The sequence below is a fragment of the Seriola aureovittata genome, chromosome 4, assembly GCF_021018895.1.
Source record: "Seriola aureovittata isolate HTS-2021-v1 ecotype China chromosome 4, ASM2101889v1, whole genome shotgun sequence".
In the NCBI taxonomy this organism is placed as follows: Eukaryota; Metazoa; Chordata; class Actinopteri; order Carangiformes; family Carangidae; genus Seriola; species Seriola aureovittata.
Window position 1 is genome coordinate 1,708,121 of NC_079367.1, and position 10,000 is coordinate 1,718,120.

General features: G+C 47.3%; 1 protein-coding gene across 4 annotated transcripts in view; it reads left to right on the forward strand.

Moving 5' to 3' along the window:
• fat3a (FAT atypical cadherin 3a) overlaps positions 1 to 10,000 on the forward strand; it is a 136,091-nt gene that overhangs the window by 75,768 nt on the left and 50,323 nt on the right. The window lies entirely within an intron of this gene.

Consider the following 10,000-nt stretch of genomic DNA (forward strand, 5'->3'; position numbering starts at 1 on the left):
TGTCTGTGTGTTTCTGTCTGTGTCTGTCTGTGTCTGTTTGTGTGTCTGTGTTTCTGTGTTGTGTGTCTGTGTTTGTGTGACTGTGTTTGTGTCTGTGTTTATGTGTTGTGTGTTTGTGTGTCTGTGTTTGTGTGTTTGTGTTTGTGTGTTTCTGTGTTTGTGTGTCTGTGTCTGTGTGTTTGTGTCTGTGTGTTTGTGTGTTTGTGTTTGTGTGTTTGTGTGTCTGTGTTTGTGTGTTTCTGTCTGTGTGTCTGTTTTTGTGTTTGTGTCTGTTTGTGTGTCTGTGTTTCTGTGTTGTGTGTTTGTGTGTTTCTGTCTGTGTCTGTCTGTGTGTCTGTTTTTGTGTTTGTGTCTGTGTTTCTGTGTTGTGTTTTTGTGTTTGTGTGTTTGTGTGTTTGTGTTTCTGTCTGTGTGTTTGTGTGTCTGTGTTTCTGTGTTGTGTGTTTGTGTTTGTGTGTTTGTGTTTCTGTCTGTGTGTTTGTGTGTCTGTGTCACAGTGTGAGGCGTCAGTGTGCAGCTGTACCTCTTAGTCTGAGCTGATTCATGAACCAGTTTTGTCCCTGTCAGGCTGCTGTAGTGTGATCTGATCCTCTGAAGTTAACTTCAGCTATGGAGCTATGGGTTTAGCCCTTCAGCAAGGGTTACCATGGTGATCTACACCAGTTACCATGGTGATCTGCCACAGTTGCCATGGTGATCTACCCCAGTTAAAAGTGAGCCAGCTTTGTGATGTGAGAAAACCGAGTTAAACATATCTGGATAAAATACTGAGCCAACAGCTCACTCTGTGATGTTATCAACACAGACCCAGACAGACTGGGACAGACTGGGACAGACTGGGACAGAGTGGGACAGACTGGAACAGACCGGGACAGAGTGGGACAGACCGGGACAGACCGGGACAGACCCGGACAGACCCGGACAGACCGGGACAGAGTGGAACAGACTGGGACAGACCCGGACAGAGTGGGACAGACTGGGACAGACTGGGACAGACTGGGACAGAGTGGGACAGACCGGGACAGACTGGGACAGAGTGGGACAGACTGGGACAGACCCGGACAGACTGGGACAGACTGGGACAGAGTGGGACAGACCGGGACAGACTGGGACAGAGTGGGACAGACTGGGACAGACCCGGACAGACCGGGACAGACCGGGACAGACTGGGACAGAGTGGGACAGACTGGGACAGAGTGGGACAGAGTGGGACAGACCGGGACAGACCGGGACAGACCCGGACAGACCGGGACAGACCGGGACAGAGAGGGACAGAGAGGGACAGAGTGGAACAGACTGGGACAGACCCGGACAGACCGGGACAGAGTGGGACAGACCGGGACAGAGTGGGACAGACCCGGACAGACCGGGACAGACCGGGACAGAGTGGGACAGACCCGGACAGACCGGGACAGACCCGGACAGACTGGGACAGACTGGGACAGACTGGGACAGAGAGGGACAGACTGGGACAGACTGGGACAGACTCTGCTCTCTGATGTGTGTCCATATTGGCACAGACTCACCTGTTGTGGACTCACGATCTTTCTTAGACATAAGTGGGAAAGTGAGGCTTTTATTTTGAAATGGTGATGTGACATCATGGTAACAGGACATATGTCTAGTTGGAGGTGGTTGGTTTATATTGTGTGTGTGTGTGTGTGTGTCTCAGTCAGCTGTGGAGGAAGAGCAGAGATATAATTGGCTGCTTCTATATTTATCTTTTCTTTAGTCTCTTTTCTTTGAATTTGATCGTACTCCACACGTTCGTGTCACGCAGCCCCCCCCCCCCCCTTTATTAAACAGATTCTTCTTCTCTTCTTTCTGTGTGTTGTCATCTTTCATCTTCCTCCTCTCACACGTTTGAGTAACATCCGTGTTTCCTCCTCTCCTCTCCTGGTCGCTGCTCGCTCGGTGTCGTTCTGCGTCTCGATGGCGGATGTTGAATATTTGATTGTGTTTGTATGAAACATTGATGAGGAGAGCAGATGATCTACCAGCCCGCAGCTTCTTCTTCTTCTCTGATTTACATGTTGGTGTTGTTTTTGTTTGTGACTCCACTGAGCTACAGGTGTGACACAGAGAAGAGTCAGGTGGAACATGCTGTGAACGTCTGTGGCTTCAAACCAACAAACCAATCAGCTTTTAGTTTTAAAGAGAAAAGCAGGTCTCTCTCTCTCTCTGTCTCTCTCTCTGTCTCTCTCTCTGTCTCTCTCTCTGTGTCTCTGTCTCTCTCTGTCTCTCTCTCTCTCTGTCTCTCTCTCTGTCTCTCTCTCTCTCTGTCTCTCTCTCTGTGTCTCTGTCTCTCTGTCTCTCTCTGTCTCTGTCTCTCTCTCTCTCTGTCTCTCTCTCTCTCTGTCTCTCTCTCTGTCTCTCTCTCTCTGTCTCTCTCTCTGTGTCTCTGTCTCTCTGTCTCTCTCTCTCTCTGTCTCTCTCTCTCTCTCTCTGTCTCTCTCTCTGTCTCTCTCTCTCTATCTGTCTCTCTCTCTCTCTCTGTCTCTCTCTCTCTGTCTCTCTCTCTCTCTGTGTCTCTCTCTCTGTGTCTCTCGCTCTCTGTCTCTCTCTCTCTGTCTCTCTCTGTCTCTCTCTCTCTCTGTCTCTCTCTCTCTCTCTCTCTGTTGAATTCAAATAGCTTTATTAACAGGAACAAAGACGTGTTACAGGATTTAGTATCATACAGATGTGTAGTGTTGTGGATGTTGTGAATCCCTCAGGCTGCCCCCCCCCCTCTCTCTCCCTCGCTCGGCCAGTAGTAAATTAAATCTGTCTAATCCTCTTGATGACGGCCATAATTATCTTGGCGAGGCGAAATATTGTGTGTTCACTTTACAGAGCTTTCAGCTGCATCTAATGACCTTCATTAGCAAATGGTATTTACTCGCTCACATGACCTGAGCAGGAAGCTGTGGTCACATGATCACAGGTGGTTGTACGTAGTGTGAGTGACAGCTGATGGGAGGGGCGTTACCTGGTTATATATACGAGCTGGTTGCAGTTCTGTGGTGGTTGTGCAGCAGCTGCTGTGTGTGATTACACTCTGACAGTCGGCGTCAGTCAGATCAGAGACGTAGCTGCAGCCTTCAGACGGACGTACAGGTAGTTAATCAGTTGAGAGAGAGGCCGTCATGCAGACTGCAGGCTGCTGTGGTGACAGATGTTCAGGAGGATTTTATAGTAATTACTTCTGTACATTAGATCCTCCTGCTGCGGAAGAATGTAAAAGAGTTTGTGGGTTTTTATGTGGGAGTGTCTTCATCAATTAGACTGATCAGAGCAGCAGCTGCGGCCTGGTGAACGGGGGAGGTCGTCCATGTTGGATTCACATCCACTTCCTCTGTTGTATCCAGGTGGAAGGTAGAGGTGTGGAGGTGAGAGGTGGACATGAAAGAGATTTGAGTTTATCTTTTGTCACAAATCACAGATCCACCTCAGTGTCAGTGTCACAGTGATGAAGCCGTCCACACACAGTCAGACTCTGAGTGTGACCTACAGTCACATCAAGGTGTTTCCATGAGCTGATCGTCTGTCTGTGACTGAGGCTCCACCCACAACAACCCCTCTTAGCTTTAAGTCTCATCTCTTCTATGTTTCCTCCTCCGTCCACTCGACTCCAGAGTCTCCACCCTCTCAAACTGAGACAGGTCTGCTGCACCTGTTTTATTTTGAAAACTCTGGGGTTGTGTTTTATTTTGAAAACTCTGGGGTTGTGTTTTATATTGAAAACTCTGGGGTTGTGTTTTATTTTGAAAACTCTGGGGTTGTTTGTAAACGATGAGGTCACAGCCAGGGTCTCTCCTGATTGGCTGTCATCAGCCTGGATTATCAGTGGTGAATACAACATGATGATGAATGACAGTGTTACTGACCTTGTTGTCTTTGCAGCTGTTGTTCACTTACGTTCTCTGTTTTAATGCTACAACTGCAGAGGAGACAATCTACTTCCTGTTTACAGCGGCTCGCACATGCTCAGTGTAGTGAATGGTCATATGATGTGTGTTTTCAGGTGTGTTGGTCTGGACGGAGATGATTTTAGTTTTAAAATGAAAGTTATTAGTGTGAACGTAGCCTGACTTCATGCCCCCCCCCCCAACCCAGGTCTGTGATCCTGTTTCCTATTCCCAATCTTACAACAGCAATTAATCTCTGGGCTGTCGGGGTGTTTGAGCTAATGTTGCATAATCGCGTTGCTAATGGGCTCCTGCTTCATTCATAAGGCTGTACACACCAGGAGGAGAGGAGAGACCTGTGTGTGTGTGTGTGTGTGTGTGTGGTGTGTGTGTGTGTGTGTGTGTGTGTGTGTGTGTGTGTGTGTGTGTGTGTGTGTGGTGTGTGTGTGTGTGTGTGTGGATTACAGTGAGGACAGCTCTCTGTTAAGCAGCGTTTCTTATCCTGAATAAATGACGAACATAAGCCTCGATTTCTTCATCTGCTTCTTTTTCAGCAGCTTTGTAATCACACACACACACACACACACACACACACACACACACACACACACACAGGAGGAGGCTGGAGGGAGGAGGAGAGATTTTTAATTTATTATATTAATTGAATTAATCAGATTTCTTGGCTCCTGGTCGACTGGTGGATTTCAGTTCTGACTCACACACAGCTGGATTAACCTGTCAGCCCCCCCCCCCCAGGGAGACTGTTGGGCCCTTGTCCAACACCCCCCAACCCCCAGCACCACCCACCACCCACCACCCTTATCTCACTGAGCATGAAATCTGTACATTAATCATCCTGAATATAATAATAAATAATATATTTAATAACCAATAATCAACTACTAAAATACATCTGGGGCAGTGGGGCAGTTACCCCTACCCCAGCTGAGGTATTTGTACACAAACATGCAGGAGCAGAGGTAAAGAGGGGGCAGGTGTGTGTGATGCTAACTAACTCACAGACGTGTGTATAGTGACATCATCAGCTCTCTGGGCTGTGATTGGTGGCCTGTTTCCTGCTGTAACGCTGTGATTCTTTGTGTCTGTATTTGTGTAAAACGGATGTTGTTGGTCTTTGTTAATTAGTTTACTGTCAGTGCGGCAGATGGTGTGTGTGTGTGTGTGTGTGAGTGTGTGTGAGTGTGTGTGAGTGTGAGTGTGTGAGTGTGTGTGTGTGTGTGTGTGTGTGTGTGTGTGTTGTGTGTGTGTGTGTGTGTGTGTGTGTGTGCGTGCGTGCGTGTGGTGCGTGCGTGTGTTGTAGTCTGACACTTTGATGCCACAAAACAGCTGGAGATGTACAGACTTTAGTTTGTACAGTATATATATATCTATATGGTGTGTGTGTGTGTGTGTGTGTGTGTGTGTGTGTGTGTGTGTGTGTGTGTCAGCTGCTCCTGTCTTGTTAGCATCAATCTGCTCGGCTCATAAATAACATTAAATCCAGCAGTTGTTTCTCATTAATATTTTCTGACTGGATCAGTCCACGGTACGAAGGAGGGATGTTGGCAGTATTGATCAGTATTGATCAGTATTGATCAGTATTGGTTATTAACAGGTTGAACCCTGGGCTCAAACCTTTAGAGTACGTTCTATCACCTGAAGCAACAACAATCGACTTCAACATGTTTCATGTGAACAGACCTGACCTCAGATCAGGAAACGTTCTCCTCTGTAACACGATCATCTGTTTTCTGATATGAGATACGACAAAAACTAAACACTGAGCAGAACCCACTAGAACCCCCCAGTTCATGAGTATAAAGGGTTCCTTCCTTTCCTGGGAACAAAGTGTTCTCCAGATATTCAAGATAAATATCACCTGACTTCTCACCTGGAGAATCACTATAGACTGTCAGTTAGCTGCTAGTTAGCTTAGACTGGCAGTTAGCTGTTGGCTAGCTTAGACTGGTAACAGCTTAGACTGGCAGTTAGCTGCTAGTTAGCTTAGACTGGCAGTTAGCTGTTGGCTAGCTTAGACTGGTAACAGCTTAGACTGGCAGTTAGCTGCTAGTTAGCTTAAACTGGCAGTTAGCTGCTAGTTAGCTTAAACTGCCAGTTAGCAGTTAGCTGCTAGTTAGCTTAGACTGACAGTTAGCTGCTAGTTATCTTAGACTGGCAGTTAGCTGCTAGTTAGCTTAGACTGGCAGTTAGCTGCTAGTTAGCTTAGACTGGCAGTTAGCTGTTGGCTAGCTTAGACTGGTAACAGCTTAGACTGACAGTTAGCTGCTAGTTATCTTAGACTGGCAGTTAGCTGCTAGTTATCTTAGACTGGCAGTTAGCTGCTAGTTAGTTTAGACTGGCAGTTAGCTGCTAGCTAGCTTAGACTGGTAATAGCTTAGACTGGCAGTTAGCTGCTAGTTAGTTTAGACTGGCAGTTAGCTGCTAGCTAGCTTAGACTGGTAATAGCTTAGACTGGCAGTTAGCTGCTAGCTAGCTTAGACTGGTAATAGCTTAGACTGGCAGTTAGCTGCTAGTTAGTTTAGACTGGCAGTTAGCTGCTAGCTAGCTTAGACTGGTAATAGCTTAGACTGACAGTTAGCTGCTAGTTATCTTAGACTGGCAGTTAGCTGCTAGTTAGTTTAGACTGACAGTTAGCTGCTAGTTAGCTTAGACTGGCAGTTAGCTGCTAGCTAGCTTAGACTGGTAACAGCTTAGACTGGCAGTTAGCTGCTGTGTAGACTGGTAACATGATCTGCTGTGTCTCTGTGGGTCGGTGGGTCAGGGTGACCCGTGAGTGTCAGGTCCTGTGAGTGAGAGCTCGGCTCTGTAGAGCTTCAGTAGACAGGACAGTGACAGAGAGAAGGGGAATGAATGACATGCAGCAGTTCGGCCAGGTACGCTCTGACCATTCAGCTGTGGGGTTTCCTGGGTTAATATGTGTTAGTGATACTTATTCAGTGGTCGTGCTGCCGGTTCGTTAGTAGTTGTGAAGCAGGTCTAGCTGTAAGTATTGCAGGTTGTAGACAGATCAGCTGACACTGGGAGAGAGAGGGTCCAGGCCGAGGAGTGATTCTCTGGGAACCATCAGTGTCTGTGTGGCTGCTGCTGATCCACGTCACTGCCCAGTCAATATTCAGTCAAGAGAAAAGTCTGTGACCATCATCATCATCATCATCATCATCATCATCATCCTGTGTTTGAATGTGGTGAACTGAACTTCACTCTCCTCCAGGTCTCTGCTCTCCTCTTCTGTTGTTCTTTTCATCCCTCCACCCCCCCATTCAGCTTCTCCAAACTGAAAGCTTTTATTTCAGTGAGCTCAGAGGTTACAGAAACACTTTGCTGTCCCCAGAGGAGAGAAGATGAGCAGCCTCATATATTTTTAAATTCTGTTAGAAAACAACTTTCATCTGCAGAGCAGCTGTGACACAAGCTGCAGTGATAGATTGTAAAACTCATTTTCATGGTGTGAGGAACCTCTGAGAGAGACTCTCTGCAGCTCACACTTTTATATAAGAACGTGTTGCTGTGAAGAATCATGGTGAAAATGAAAGATGCATCTCTCTGATTGTGTGTCTTTTTACATACATGACTCCAAATCAACCACTTTCAATCATCTAGTGTCAGAAATGTGTAGATGAAGAAGGAATACACCGATCATTTCATCTGCAAGATTGACTCGACAGGTTCTTCAAAGTATGAAGATCTTTATATTTTTGGAATAATTAGGATCCTTGATATGATGAAGTCTAATGACTGAGAATGTGGAGCACCTCCAGTTAACCCTTTGAGACCTGAGTCTCCATCTGAAACCTCAACAGTGTTTAAACAGCCTAACACCTTCATCTCTCAGCCTCTGAAGCAGAAATAAAAACCGTCTGAGACCTCAAGCTGTTCACGGCTGAAAACGAAGCACAATTTTCAACATTCTCAGTTCGGTTCAACTTGTTTAACATTTAATGTTTTTTTTAAATGTTGATGAACATGAGGGTGAAGACAGTGATTGATAATAAAAGTCTGAGGTTTAAGGTCTCAGACGGTTTTGATTTCATGTCTCTACCTGCTTCAGAGGCTGAGAGATGAAGGTTTTAGTGACGGCATCGCTTCAGGTGAATCTTTACCTCTGGTTAGCAGTGATACCAGTGGCTCCTCCTCCTCCTCCTCCTCGTCCTCCTCCTCCTCCTCCTCCTCCTCCTCGTCCTCCTCCTCGTCCTCCTCCTCCTCCTCCTCCTCGTCCTCCTCCTCCTCCTCCTCCTCCTCCTCCTCCTCCTCCTCCTCCTCCTCCTCGTCCTCCTCCTCCTCCTCCTCCTCCTCCTCGTCCTCCTCCTCCTCCACCACCTGAGCCTTGACTAGCTGGTGAGCAGCAGGAAGTCGGTCGTTGTCTTTGTTGTTGTCGTCCAGGTAACTGCTGTACGTCAGACATCGTCTGAACCGCGTCTTTAAAAATGTTTTAAAACCTCAGAAAAAACAAACAAAATACGTTTCCCATAATGCATTTCACCACAAAAGGTCCAATGAATCCACAGAATATATGAAATGTAAATACACAGTATATATGAAACATTTCCTCAGGGTTAGTTTGTCTAAATCTCTGCTTCCTGTTTTATTTGATGACATCACCGACTCTGCTGAAGCTGAACGCTTCCACGCCGCCTGCGGCTCACTCTCAGCCGATCAGCAGCCTGTGTGATTGGCTGAGTGCAGAGTGTAATCTGTGTGTCACAGAGCTGTGGATTACCTTCAGGGCTACAATAGAGGAGAAGCAGCCGGCAGCACCTCGGCCTCGGGACGGCCCCCTGGCTCCATGGGATCACCCCCCCCCCCCCTAATTCCCCCACAGCCGTAGAAATGGCTCCAGCTATCAGTGAGCTGCAGACTGGGCTCGTTATCAACCTAACCAACTCTGTGACAACTGAGCCGACTCCTCTGAGTGATGAAGACTGGGAAATGTGGTTGAAAGCCAGAAAAATATAAGTGGCCCTTTGTCAAACTTCAAAGTAGTATTTCTGTTTTTTCTGCTTCTGATTCCATTCCTTCCATATGGAGCTTCAGCAGTAACACACACACACACACACACACACACACACACACACACACACACACACACACACACACACCACTGATACCTTCAGACTTATCTTCTGTATCTGATGATCGGACGTAGTTCGTTCTTTGTTGGGTTGATGATATTACTGACCTCTGATGTGGAACGAACAGTTATAGCATATATTGCCAAACATCCATCCTTGCACCTGAGTCTGATTGTGGTGGCAGGAGGCTTATGGATGTAGTCCAGACCTCCTCCTGCTTCCTGGCCCTGCCCTCCAGCTGCTCCTGGAGAACCCTGAGGTGTTCCAGGTCAGACGGGATAATCTCTCCATTGTGTTGAGGATCTGCCGCAGGATGTGTCAGGATTAACAGCTGAAGAAGATGTCCAGGTGGCATCCCGTTCAGACACCTGAGCCCTGTCGACCCTCTGCATGTGCAGTTCTGCTCCTCAGCCTGTCGGACTGAGTCCAGAGACCCTGGACCATGGGTGAGGGTCGGGACGTAGACTGGCTGGAACAGTCCAGTACAGAATCAGCTTTACTGCAGATCCACCTGCCCCCCTCTTATCATCAGAGCGTGATACCTCAACTTACCTGGACCCCTGAAGTTCTTCCTGGCTGATCACCATGGTTACAGTTACAAAAATAAATGGAGTTTGTTTGATGCAGATGTTTCTACAGCTCAGACACACGTCAGACCTGAGTCCATTTCCCATGAATTTAGTGATGAGGAATCACAGTCTTCATCATTACCCCCCCCCCCCCAACATCCAGTCAGAGCATCCAACAAGAAACATGTGACATTTGAAAACTAAATAATCACTGTGTATTAATAAAGAAAGAGCTGCATCTGTTCTCCCTCCTTTTCTTTCTCTCTCCCTCTCCCTCTCTCCCTCCCTTTCTCTCTCCCTTTCCCTCTCTCCCTCCCTCTCTCCCTCCCTTTCTTTCTCTCTCCCTCTCCCTCCCTCTCTCCCTCCCTTTCTCTCTCCCTTTCCCTCTCTCCCTCCCTCTCTCCCTCCCTTTCTTTCTCTCTCCCTCCCTCTCTCCCTCCCTTTCTTTCTCTCT